We start from the raw sequence: 14,381 nt of genomic DNA, 5'->3' as shown, positions 1-14,381 counted from the left end.
GGAAACTAGGACCCAAACAATTTTGGATACCCTTCTCAATCCCTTAGATTGTCCTATTGTTGACACCAAGTCTCCCATAATTGATGGTTGATTGCCTCCCAATATCTCCATATTCAATTCAAGACTTATGGAGTGACTTAAACCATGTCTCAACCATCTTATCTCCCACAATTGGTTGATGATAGAATTCCTCCTTCGGAGCCATTAGATTATTCATCCTTGTTGTATCCTCTTCCTATCTCCTCTACTATCTACTCACATCCTATTCTCCATCTTGATTCAACTAAGAGTGTAACCATTAGGAAGACCAAAATATTGGCTCAAAGGGGTAAGGTTTTTGATTCCATGGGAGTCATTTTGGGAATGAAAACCTTATTGGGGAATCATATTCCTCTTTTAACTAATGAGAGTGTGATTTAAGGCTCTTGGAGATTTTTTGCTTTTCTCCATTTCCTCCATGATACTTATGTCTCTAAATATGAGAGGTCTTGGAGGTGCCTCAAAAAAATCCTCCTTGACTCACTTCATTCAATCACAACGTCCTTAACTAATTGTCATACATGAAACTATGGATCTGTTGGATAAGGCCAAGCCTTCCTTGCTCAATGTTTGCCCTAGCTATAACTTAAGTGTGATTGAAGATACATTTATTTCACGTGGCTTGGCTATAATGTGGAACTTGAGGGTTACATATTTTTCCTTGTTTAAATCTTAAATAAGGATTATCATTTTAGGTTAGTTTAGAGGCTAAGTTATTCTGGTCTATATTGTGAATCATTATGGTCCTTTTTATTAGAGACATGTCTTCAAGAATCTGTTGTATTATTGTGGCATTTAAGAGTGAATTCTCTTATTTCTACTAGAGATTTAAATATTTCTCTATATGCTAGCAAGGTTTGGAGGGCCCACAATAGGATGGATCCTTTGGTGACTTTATTCAATGAGGTCTTTTCCCATAATCAACTTATGGATATTTCTCGTAGTATTTCCCATCCTACTTGGAGCAATGGGAGGGTTGGAAGGGATGGAATTACTAAGAGACCAGACTTTTTTGGTTAAGTAATATCTACTTTACTTTTTGGGAACCACTAGGTCTTAGGTCTATACTTTGGGAATTTTATACCACCTTCCTATCTTCTTGCAATGACAAGATGAATTCTGTTACTGAAATATCCCTTTCGAGTTTAATCATGCTTGGTTGGTGAAGGATGAGTTTTTATCTTTGAATAGATCTAATTGGATGAAGCCGTTGGATATGTTTTTTATTCACAAATGGATAAGTTTGTTTTTAAACTTAAGGAGTTGAAATAAGCTATTAAAATCTAGGAAAGGAATAAGAAGAAAAAGAACCAGATTGAGTTGAAGGAAATTGAATTAAAAGTGAAAAATCTAGACAACCCAACTCATCTTCATTACTTCTCTATGGAGACCAAAAAGTAATTAATGGAATCAGAGAACAGAAAGAGATATATTATGAGATTATAAGAGGAAGAATGGTGCTTGAAAAGTAGAGTGGTTTGGATAAAGGTTGGGGATAACAATACAAATTTTTTTCATCATTTGTTATGCAATGCATAAGGGAGAATTCTATTTGGGATCTATAGGATGCAGGAGGAAATATTATATACTCTTGGGGCAACCTGCAATTAGATGTGGTAAAATATTTCAAGGGATTATATACTACCATAAAAGAAGTCAACATTGATAATCAATTGAAAGTCTTAGAATCATACCCGAGTATCTTATTGTTGGAAGATGTTGAATATATTGGGAGGTCGGTTCCTATTACTAAATTGGAAAAGGTCCTTTGGACTTTTTCCAAGGACAAAAGTCCAAGACTTGATGGATGCCTAGTTGAGATTTTTCTTCATTTCTTTGATTTTATGTTTGGGGAGGGGGACGACTTACAAAAATTAGTCTAAGAATATAGATATTCTAGAAAGGTCTATGGGGCTTTGAATTCAACATTTATAGTTCTCATTCCAAAATATACAAAGGCTCAATCTTTCAAGGATTATAAGCCCATATACTTGTGTAGTCTTGTTGACAAAATAATTTCAAAGATTATAGATTGTTGATTGAGAGAAACATTATCTTCCTACATCTCTCGGGAATAGTTTGGTTTTCTTAAGATGAGAAAAATTCATGAGGCCATCATGGAGGCTCAAGAGTGCTTACACTTGCTAAAAGTAAGACAAAGAAATTCCCTCGTCTTGAAATTAGACCTTGTGAAGGCATATGACTATGTTGATTTTGGGTTTCTTCATACAACATTTCATAAGATTAGTCTTACTTTTGGAGTGGTTCAGTGGATTATGGTGTGTCTATCTTCTGTTCAATTTGCAACCTTAATAAATGGAGCTGCTTCAATGATTTTTAAGGAAACATGGTGATTGAGACAAGGGTGTTCCTTGTCACTATGGTTGTTTATAATTGTAATTGAAGGTTTAATTCAACTAATAAAATTGGGGAAGATGAGGGACTAAATTTATTGGCATTTAGGTACCTAGGAACTTGTCAATCTCTCATATACTTTTTTGATGATGTCCTTTGTTTTGGAAAAGGGGCTCTCATGGAATGAAGAAATTATTACAAAGTAACCTATTCCTTCAGTTGTGCTACTAATTTATATATGAGTAAGGAAAAATATGCTTTCATTTGTTTTTAGGTTGATGCTAGAATTTTAATCAAAATTTCTAATCTTTTTACTATCCACATTTATCCATTAGCTCAAAGGTTTACTTCCTTAGGTTTTTTCCTTAAACCCAATAAGTATGTTATGCAAGATTGGAGGTGGTTAATTGGAAAATTGAAAAGTAAGATGAATATGTGGACCTGTGAATGGTTAACCAGGGGAGGGAGACTCATTTTAGTCAAGCTCATGCTTCAAAATGTGCATGTGGACTCGATGCATATTGCTATGGTGCCAAAATCCATTATCAAGTAGATTAATTCATTAATAGACAATTTCATATGGGAATGTAGTACAAATAGGAAAAAGTTTCACTTGGTAAACTTAAAGGAACTAATACAACCTAAAAAGGAAGGAGGATGGGGACTTAAGAACTTGAAGGGGTTCGACTGGGCTCTTGTAGTTAAAATACTCTAGAGGGCGATTTGTGGAGAAGACTTATGGTCGTACTTGGTAAAAGATAAATTTTACCTTTCAGATACCCTCGTTCATGTTTGTATCATAGAACATATCTACATCCAAAGAGGTGACTTCCATTTGGCGTTCTCTTTTCAAAATTAAACATTAGCCGGCTCGAAGCATATATTGGAAAATTGACAATGGGACTAAGGTAAGTATTAGAGAGGATGCCTTTGTTTTCTTTGTTGGTAAATCATGTATTCCAAAAAAAAATGATTAGATTACTCCATCAAAAAGGGATCTATTATCTGAATTAGATTATGGAAGATTGTCATTTTCCCCGTTTAGGCACAATTTGGTGTTCCCCTAGAGACCTGGGCTTGGAAGCTAAATGGGAAACACATTGGAATTTATATATTAATGACATTGATTAGGAAGGGGTAACCCTTTCATAGGAAGAGGACTTATTACATTGGAATGGGAATTAGGAGGATGGGAATGTTCTAGTGAGGGAGGCTTATATGCATGGTTCAAATTCCCCAATGGCCACAAACTAGTTATGGTGGTACAATAAACTCTAGAAGTGGAAGCTCCCCATGAAATTGAAACTATTTGGTTGGTTATGCTTTAAAAATAAAGTTCTCACGTGGGATAACTTATAGAAAAGGGGTTTTCAAGGATCTATGAGATGCCCCATGTGAAAAATAAAGGAAGAGACAGTTACACATTTAATTTTATAGTGTTATTTTGTTGTTGGGATCTAGATGATAATTCAGAATTTATTAAACATTTATTCAACCTAGAATATAATAAATTTACAATATTGCATCAAGGATGTGACAACCCCAACCATGGTTTTTCTCATGAAATTCAATGTACACATGTTTACAAAAAAAGGGTTTGAGTCAAGGGACACAGATTCCAGAGTTGAGGAGGTTTCTTGCTTGGGATATTCAAGGTTTCCTTGTTGTATAAAAAATGAATTGGTTATGAAAACCATTAAAGGCTGGTTGGTTTGTTTTAATGGATTGGTTTTCTAAATTTAATTGGGCTGCAAGAGAAGTACACAGGGCTAGCCTATCTTGAAAAATATTAGAAGGTAGTAAGGACAAGTAATTTATGAAGTTTAGAGGCTATGCAAACAACTATGGAAAAAAGGGAAGAAAATTTGACTTCTGAAAGAAAATAAAAACAAGAGAGAGAGGCATTCGATCAGCTTTCAACATGTAATGAGGAGAGTAGGAGGAATAACAAAGGAGACCTGCAGGAAGAAAAGAAAGATAACGATATCAATTTTGTTGGCAAGAAGGAAGAAGATCTATCCTAGGTGAGGAACAATGACCTCTCGAGTCCTTGTATACCTAAAGGGTGGAGATGGTGTTTCTTCAAATTCCCTTGATGGTTGTGGTGGAGGGTTTTACCTTGGATTCCTAAAAGGATGATCTCTGGAGCCTTTCTTGCAATTTGGTTTTATAGTGGATTCTAGATTCCACAAGGTGGATGAAACCACTTTGTTTTAATTGAAGGGTGGAGACTTATTTTTGTGGATTCCCTTGACATTATTGGGTGGAGGAAACAAGCTTTTGGATTCCATGTGTGTTTTGATTGGATGCCATTATATAACTAGATGGTGGAGGTTGTTGGCCTCTGGATTCCTTGTAGATTTGGCAACTTTTGAGTTGTTGGTGGGTGGAGGAAGGATACCTTTGGAGTCCCTGTTTCATATTGCAGTTGATGTTTTCTCCCCTTGAGCAAGGCCCCTCATTCTCTGGAATGTGGCTCGGGGGTGATAGCTTCAAGTGAGGTCTGGCTGTAGCTGTCTATGGTTGGGTGGAGAGTCCTTGCCCCAAAATTAGTTTCCCATACTTCTGTTTTCAATTCAAGATAAGTCCTTGTACATGTGTCATGTACTAATGGATGTATTTGTATAGTTTTTACTCTTAAAATTAAGTTGCATTTATTTCTTGAAATGTGCATAATTTACAGTGATAATTTGAAAATAAAGAGACCCTGTTGAGTACCCCTGAGTTGATTGAGCTAAAATTGTAGCTAAAGGAGATGTTGGGAAAGGGCTATATGAGGCCAAGTGTGTGACCATGGGGAGATCTATTACTATTTGTAAATAAGAAGGATGGCACCCTTAGATTATGAATTGATTACAGGAAATTAAACAAGGCAATCATGAATAACATGTACCCATTTCCAATAATTGATGATCTCTTTTATCAATTGAGGGGAGCGATACTCTTCTCCAAGATCAACTTGAGGTCTAGATACCATCAAGTAGGGATCAAGGAGGAGGACATTCATAAAGTTACTATTTGGACAATATATGGACACTATGAGTTTTTGGTGGTACCCTTTGGGCTTACTAATGCTCCTGCCACTTTCATGTTTTTAATGAATAATGCGTTGGGTCCTTATTTGTAAAAGTTTGTCATTATGTTTGTCGATAACATATTAGTGTATTCAAATACTAAGGAGGTGCATGAAAAACATTTGGTTGTAATATTGCAATTTCTAAGGGAGCACAAGGTCTATGAAAATCTCAGCAAGTGTGTCTTCTTCCAATCACAAATATGCTATCTGGGGCATATTGTCTCCAAGGAAGGGATATTAGTTGATCTAGAGAAGAACAGGGCCATATTGGAGTGGAAAACTGTAAAGAATGTGAGTGAAATAAGATCTTTTATAGGATTAGTAGGTTATCACAGGAGATTTATCAGAAATTTCTCCAAGATAGGCCATCCTATCACATCCTTACAGAGAAAAGGGAACAAATTTGAGTGGATAGCTAAGTGTGCAACAAGCTTTGAGAAATTGAAATAGTTTCTCGCGAATGCACCATTATTGAGTATAGTAGATCCTAATAAGGACTTTGTGCTATGCACAGATTCTGTCAAGGAAGGGATCAATGGAGTCTTGATCTCTATGGAATGGGAGGTAATCTCTACGGATCTTATCATAATTTTTCCTAGAACCTCTAGGAAACATGATGTAGTTATGGTGGTTGATGAATGAGAATGGGAGGCAATCTCTATGGATCTTATCACGGGTTTTCCTAGAACCTCTAGGAAACATGATGTAGTTATGGTGGTTGTTGATAGATTAAGAAAGGTAGCTCATTTTTTAGTTGTCAATTCCACCAACTTGGTTAGTGAGGTGGCACAAAAATTCACAAAGGATATTGTGAGACTACGTTGTATTCCCAAGAAAATTATTTTAGATAGATATGTTAAGCTCACTTCAAGATTTTGGAAGGAACTATTTGTAAGTTTGGTGACAGAGTTGACATTAAGTATAACATATAATCCATAGATGGATGGGAAGATAGAGATGGATGGGAAGATAGATGGATCAGCGTTCATCGTGATCGTTGTGAGTTGTATTCTCTTTACAACTCAGAAGCTCTCCATTACTGATTTTTCAAACCCTTGAAGTAGCCAAGTCCCCGTGATTTTCGGTTGGAAATAATAATCTCAACCACCTACTTAAACACACTGACAAATTCCATGCTTGCGTAGTCAACCACTGCAAGGTAGCAATTTTGTTCGCAGGGGAAAGGACTGAAGTCAGAGTAGAAGTACATCGCTGACCATGCATGGAAAAGGATTGAAGTCAGAGAAAAAGTACATCACTGACCATTCTGCAACAGAGCAGAGAGTTTAAGGCATTTAATGAAATTTAGTAAATAATTATGGGAAAGAATTCACTCTGCGAATGTTTCCCACACTCCACAACACCTGCAAGTTCAAAAAACCAATTACTATGTAAAATCGTCCATGTTGCTTATTAGGAAACCCCAGTGATGCATAAATCCCATTAAGTTTGTTGTGTTTTTCACTTGGCGTTGTAGCCTCCGTTTATCATGTGAATCTATTTCCTTATGTTTTGGCATATAATATAAAGTGTGGCTTGTTGCGTCATGGTATTGATCTGACACAAGTATATTTACCAACCCTCTTTTGTTTTACTATGTTTTGTTGTGAGTAAAATTTATGTTTTAATTAAGTCACTGTGTGGTTCGCATAAGTCACTGTGTGGTTGCGATATAGCGAACTTATTTCTGAGCCAGTTGACTTTTCTGCAACCAAATAATTTTTTTCTAATATAATATCAGAGTGGGTTAAACTGTGTTAGTGTAAAAACAAGTGTTTTTACTAGTAGTTAAAATTGTTTTTGGGGCAGATTGTTTTTTAGCATATTTACTAGAAGGTAGAAACTTTTTTTTCACACTCAGAAATGCAACATCAAGCACAAGCTTGACTAATCCTCAGATACCTCAGTTTAATGGAAAAAATTATGGCTATTGGGCCATTACAATGAAGGCCCTGTTTTCTTCTCAAGACATTTTGGATTTGGTGGAGAATGGTTTTCAAGAACGAGTAGATGCAGCAGCATACAATGCCTTATCTCAAGTAGAAAGGAATTTGTTGAGGGACAACAGGAAGAAGGATTCAAAAGCCCTATTCTATATTTTTCAAGCAGATCATGAAAGTATTTTCCCAAGGGTTGCAACAGCAACAAAGTCCAAGCAAGCATGGGACACCCTCCAAACAACCTACCAAGGCATGGTAGAAGTCAAGACAGAAAAACTGCAAATGTTGAGAAGAGATTTTGAAACACTTTGTATGAAATAATCTGAGAATGTAGACTCGTTATTTACACATGTAATTGGGTTGGTTACTCAAATCAAGTCCCATGGTGAGACACTTAAAGAAAAGAGAATAGTTGAGAAATTTTTGAGAAGTTTGCTAGTAAGGTTTGATGCCATTGTTGTGGCCATAGAAGAGACAAAGGATCTCTCACAATTCTCAGTGGATGAGCTTCATGCATCACTGGTTTCTCATGAACATAGACTGAATAGAGCAACAAACTTCTCATTGGCGCATGCCTTCAAGTCACAAGTTTCATTTGGTCAAGATCGAGGCAAAGGAAGATAATATGGCAGAGGAAGATCATATGCTAGAAGAAGAGGAAGAAGCCCACACAGAGGTGGAAGAAGCAGTCCTTCAATCTCAATTGGAAGGGGCAACAATCAAAATCCAAGTCAAGGCCCAAGCCAAAATCAAGCACAAGGTCAGAGGTATGATAAATCTCAAGTCCAATGTCATTACTGTAAGAAGTATGGCCATTATGAAAATGAATGTAGGAAAAAGCAATATGACATAGGTAACAAACCAAATGTAACTTTCACAAAAGAAAATTAGAACCATGATAGCATTTTTAGCTTGTAATGTAGCACAAGAAAAACAAAGTGATGTATGGTATCTAGATTCAGGATGTAGCAACCACATGCCGAGAACATAGAAATGTTTTCCGATCTAGATGAAAGTGTGAAAGCTAAAGTGGTATTAGGAACTGATAGCAAAGTCTCTGTCATGGGAAAAGGAAGAGTTAATATCTTAACAAAGAAGGGAAAGAAGAAGTATATCTTAGATGTTTACTTTGTCCCTGGTCTAAAGCATAACCTCATAAGCATTAGAGAGCTCATGCAAAAGGGCTACAATGTCTTCTTCAAAAATAATGAGTGCACAATTTTGGATAGGCCTCCAAGAAGAGAGTTGATTGCAAAGGTTTAGGTGACAAACAATAGAATGTTTCCCCTAAAAATAAGATCAGATTTGAAGGAAGAAGGTGCACAAGAACAACTATCAATGAACTAACAAGAGGATGGAAAAAAAGATGCAGTTGTCACACAACTAAACTTTCAAGCAAAAGTCAAAGATGAAAATTGGTTATGGCATTTGAGATTTGGACATATCAACTTTGGAGGTTTGAATTTGCTGCATAGGAAAGACATGGTGAAGGCTTTACCGCTCATAGAAAAACCGGACAACCTATGTGAAGGATATATCTTGGGCAAGCAACATAGAGAGACATTTCCAGCAGGAAAGTCAATAAGGGAAAAAGCACCCTTGGATATTGTCCACTCATATTTATGTGGACCAATACAAACACCATTAATTGGTGGCAGCCACTATTTATTGACCTTCATATATGACTACACAAGACATGGGTCTATCTCCTAAAACAAAAAAGTGGAGTGTTTGAATACTTTCGCCGAAACAAAGCTCTTGTTGAAAAACAAATCAAATAATACATCAAAGTCCTCATGACTGACAAAGGTGGCGAATACATCTCAAATGACTTCCTTCAATTTTGCAAAGAGCATGGAATTCACAAACAATTTACAACAAGGTATACGCCTCAACAAAATGGAGTAGCAGAAAGGAAGAATAGGACCATTATGGAAATGGCAAGGAGTATGTTGAAGGAAAAACATTTACCAAATTATTATTGGGCTGAAGCTATCGCTTATGTAGCATATATCTTGAATAGATGTCCAAACAAAAGCATCCATGACATAGTTCTTAAGAGGCATGGAGTGGAAGAAAGCATAGTGTCACTCACATGAGATTTTTTGGATGTGTGGCATATGCACATGTCCTGGATGAGTTGAGGAAGAAGTTGGACAAAAAGGGGAGAGAAATGTATATTTTTTGGATACAGTGATGAATCCAAGGAATACAAACTCTACAATCCATTAAATAAGAAGGTCATAATCAACAGAGATGTGCAGTTCATAGAAGAAGAAGCATGGGATGGAAGTTTAGAGAAGACAGTCAATGTCAAAGCATGTATACCACATGAGGACAAAGAGGAATTGACAACAACAAATAATTCCTCAACAGTGACTCCCTCTACTCATATTCAAGTGCAACAAAGCAGGCAACAAATAACACCATCAACAAATAATAGGACAACGTTGCGCAGTCAAGCAAGTGCTTCTCCAAGCATGCTGCAAAGTGCAACACCAAGTGACATGTCAAGCCCATCTTCAGCAAGCACAAGAAGACCAAAATTCAGAAATTTAAATGAAATTTATGAGCAAGATGAAGTAGATAGCAGCGCTGGTCTCAATTCCTTATTTGCATTATTTTGTCATGTAAATGACCCAATCCGTTTTGAAGATGCAGTCAAAAAAGATAAATGGGTTGCGGCAATGGAGGAAGAAATAGGAGCAATAGAAAAGAATGACACATGGGAGTTATTGAACCTTCTGTAAGGAAAAGAATTCATTGGAGTGAAGTGGGTCTATAAGACCAAGAGCAATGTCGATGGAAAGATTGAAAGGCACAAAGCAAGGCTATTTGTCAAAGGATATAAGTAGGAGCATGGAAGAGATTATGCGTAGACGTTCGCGCCAGTCGCGAGGATGGAGATAGTGCATATAGTTGTGGCGATTGTCGCACAACATAAATGGAAAGGGTATCAAATGGATGTAAAATTCGTGTTCTTGAATGGAGTGTTGAAAGAGGAAGTGTATGTTGTGCAACTACTTGGTTATGAGGTAGAAGGCCAAGAAGACAAATTGTATCGGTTAAGGAAAGCTCTTTATGGGTTGAAGCAAACACTGCCTGAGTGGTACATCAGGATAGATACTCACTTGTTGGACAATGGCTTCGACAAATGTGACGGTGAACCCACTCTCTACATCAAAGAGCGCGATGGTAAGATTCTTATTGTTGTGTTATATGTAGATGATTTAATATTTACAGGCAGTGATGACATCCTCATCGCTAATTTGAAACAAGTCATAAAGAATGAATTTGAAATCACTGACTTGGTGTTGTTACGATATTTTTTGGGCATAGAAGTGAAGCAAACTGAAAATGACATTTTTATCTTTCAAGCAAAGTATGTAGCGGGCATTTCAGAGATGTTTAATATGTAGAACAACAAGCCTGCACCAACTCCAACTCTTATGGGATTGAAGTTGAGCAGAGAAGATTGCAGCAGCAATGTCAATCCGACATTATACAAAAACATGATAGGCATCTTGATGTATTTGACCGCCACTAGGCCATATATAATGTATGCAAAGAGTTTGGTGTTGAGGTTCATGGAAAAACCCAAGGAAACACATTGGCAAGTAGCGAAAAGGATTCTAAGGTATGTCAATGAGACAAAACAGTATGATGTTTTGTACACCGCAACAAATGATTTTAGGTTCGTTGGTTACGCTGATAATGATTGGGCAGGAAGTGTCGATGATAGAAAGAGCATGTAAGGATATGTTTTTCATTTGGGTTTCGAAGACATTTCATGGGCTTCTAAGAAGCAACAAATACTTTCATTGTCAACAGCAGAAGCTGAATATGTCGCTGCAACAACAACAACGTGTTAGGCAGTTTGGATGAGAAGGATGTTGAGGGATCTTCGCCACGACCAAGAGGGAACGACAACTATTTTCTGCGACAACACCTCAGCAATTGCATTGTCAAAGAATTTTGTCTTTCACAAGAGGACCAAGCATATTGATGTTAAATATCATTTTATCAGAGAGTTGATTAACAATGATGAAATTGTGTTGCAGCACTGCAAGTCACAGGAACAGTTTGTTGATATTTTCACAAAGCCATTGGCACGTGAAAGTTTTGTTTATCTCAGAGATTGTTTGGGAATTGTCAATGATGGCAGTTGTAATTAAGGGGAGTGTTGGAAATAATAATCTCAACTACCGCCTTAAACACACTGACAAACACCATGCTTTCCCAGTCAACCACTGCACGGTTGTGATTTTGTTTGCAGGCAAAAGGACTGAAGTCGGAGCAGAAGTACATCACTGACCATTCTGCAATAGAGTAGAGAGTTTATGGCATTTAATGAAGTTTAGTAAATAAGTATGGGCAAGCATTCACTCTGCGACTGTTGCCCACACTCCAAAACACCTGCAAGTTTAGAAAACCAATTACTATATAAAATCGCCGATGTTACTTATTCATTATTTTCTGTCATCTATTATGTCAAATTTGTATGTTGAGATAAATATGGATGTAAAAGTCATTTTGTATGTCGGGCAAGTTAGAGAGTGAGAGTTTGTGAGGTAGTGAGGAGAAAATTGTAGAGGAAATATTGGTGGGAGCGTGTAAACCAGTTTTACGAAGTTTTACTTACTCCGAAATATTGGTGGGAGCCTGTAAACCAGTTTTTTTTACGGAGTTTTACTAACTCGCAACCCAGTAATGGGTAAATCGCAGTAAGTTTTTTGTGTTTTTCACTTGGCTGTGAAGTAGTCAGGAGAAAATTGTGGAGGAAATATTGGTGGGAGCGTGAAAACTAGTTTTACGGAGTTTTACTTACTCTACAACCCTAGTGATGGGAAATCCCAGTGAGCTTGTTATGTTTTTCACTTGAGGCTGTAGCCTCCATCTATCAGTGAATATATTTCCTTATGTTTTGACATATAATATAAAGTGTGGCTTGTTGCGTTATGGTATTAATCTTACACAAATAAATTTACCAACCCTCTTTTGTTTGTTTTACTCTATTTTATTGTGCATAAATTTTATGTTTTAAATAAGTCACTGTATAATTGTTGTATGGTTGTGATCTGTTGCTGCTACCTATTTCTAAGACAGTTGACTATGCCGCAATCTAATTTCCAAGTGAGACTCCTCTCCGAATTTCTCAGTAAAACTCCTCTGTCCCGTAAAATTTTTCTAACATTTTCCAACTTATGACACTTGTCTTAGGTGTTACGCTAGCACTCCCGCTACTATTGTGGTTCCTTGCACGCGGGGACTTTTCTATTCATAGTTATCAAGTGCGGTTTCCTTTATTTGAGCGTTTTGAAATGCCTATAACAAACTTTAAAGATGATCATTAATTTCATTTAGTTCAGTGATACCTAAAACATTGTCGATAGATTAATAAGTTGTAGTTGTTTGGTTAGTAAAGTTTCCTTTTTAGTCGACGCTTTCGCCCCGTTGATCAAATTGAAGTGTGATTTGATGGGCAAGTGCAAGTTTCTAATAACTTTGTTGTATTATGGTTGGTTTTTTGAACGGTGGCTAGATGTTCTTTTTCATTATAATATTTATTTTATAAATATTGGTTATATATTTGGGTTGATCTAAATTGTTTATCAAATAATATTAATAAAAATTAATGATGAAGAGACATCTAAAATAGAGGAAGCATAAATATAAGGTTAAGAGTATAGCTTAAAATAAAATAGAGAGTAATTTGACGCAGAAATATATATATTACATTCAGTGATAAGTTTGTGACACATGAAAATGTCAGTTTTATTTAACATCTTAAGTCAAGGTTTCTTGTACTTTGATATGGGCTTCAAATAGTAGGTTGTCACATTAATGATTAACATTCAAACTTATATAGTTATCTACTTCAATAACATTTGTGTTTATTATTTATTTATTTTATATTTGTTTTATTTTATTTTCATATTTTTTTTATATCGTTCTTTCTCAAGCAAAAACCAATGTCAAGGTTTCTCATGGCTTCTCATCATTTTCACTCCATTTATTTTGGAAATATTTGATGTTAGTTTAACTTTCTAATTAGCTAACTCAATTTCAATTTTTTTTTGCCACTTTCGAGAGAGACTGATATAAATTTAGGATTTTGTTGAAAAATAAGTAATTGGTTTTAGTGCTATACAATAATACTATGTATATTGGGTGATCTTACTACGCTGACACAATAGTCAAGGGGAACCTCTCCATGGACATGTTGCAACGGAAGGAGTGTGCAAGGGCGTCAATTATGATTACAATAGTCAAGGGGAACCTCTCCATGGACATGTTGCAACCGAAGGAGTGTGTACGGCATCAATTATGATTTAAGTGCACATGTGGAGAGGGAGGGGTAAGCTATGTATCATTGGTGGAGCAAAGCTTTTTCCATGGATGGCATGAGGGGGGTCTAGGCCAAGAAGTCGTAATACATCTAGCACATTTGCAGAGGTCGGGAAAAAGCTGAAAAGGCCCTATCAACTAGAGATAAAGTTTTAATGACCATTTAAAAAATAAAAAATAATATCATTTTTATATAAATAAATAAAAAATAGTTGAAAAAAATTAAAAAAAAAAATAATTAAAAGAAAATGTGTAATTTATTTAATTTTTAATGAAGTTCATATTTGATTTTTTTAAATCAATTTGAGTTTTAAATAAAATATTTTAATATTTATGGTTAAATAAAATATTTTAATATCATATATATAAATAAATGTGTATTTAGAAATATATTAATTTATAAAAATCATTTTAATGTAGACAATATAGACTATAAATAAAATATTTCAATGTCTGTATTGAATAAAATACGAGCATTGAGTAAAATATTTCAATGTCAACTATATACTTATCATATAAAATATTTCAATGTTTATTTAAATTAAGACATTTCAATGTCAACTATGGATATATTATTTTGACAATAAAAAATTCCCTATTGTTTAAATATTCACATAGTCTAG

The sequence above is a fragment of the Pinus tabuliformis genome, chromosome 8 (genome assembly GCF_031772625.1).
Source record: "Pinus tabuliformis cultivar Carrire ecotype Pingquan chromosome 8, CPIR1, whole genome shotgun sequence".
NCBI lineage: Eukaryota > Viridiplantae > Streptophyta > Pinopsida > Pinales > Pinaceae > Pinus > Pinus tabuliformis.
This window is presented reverse-complemented; position numbering follows the sequence as displayed.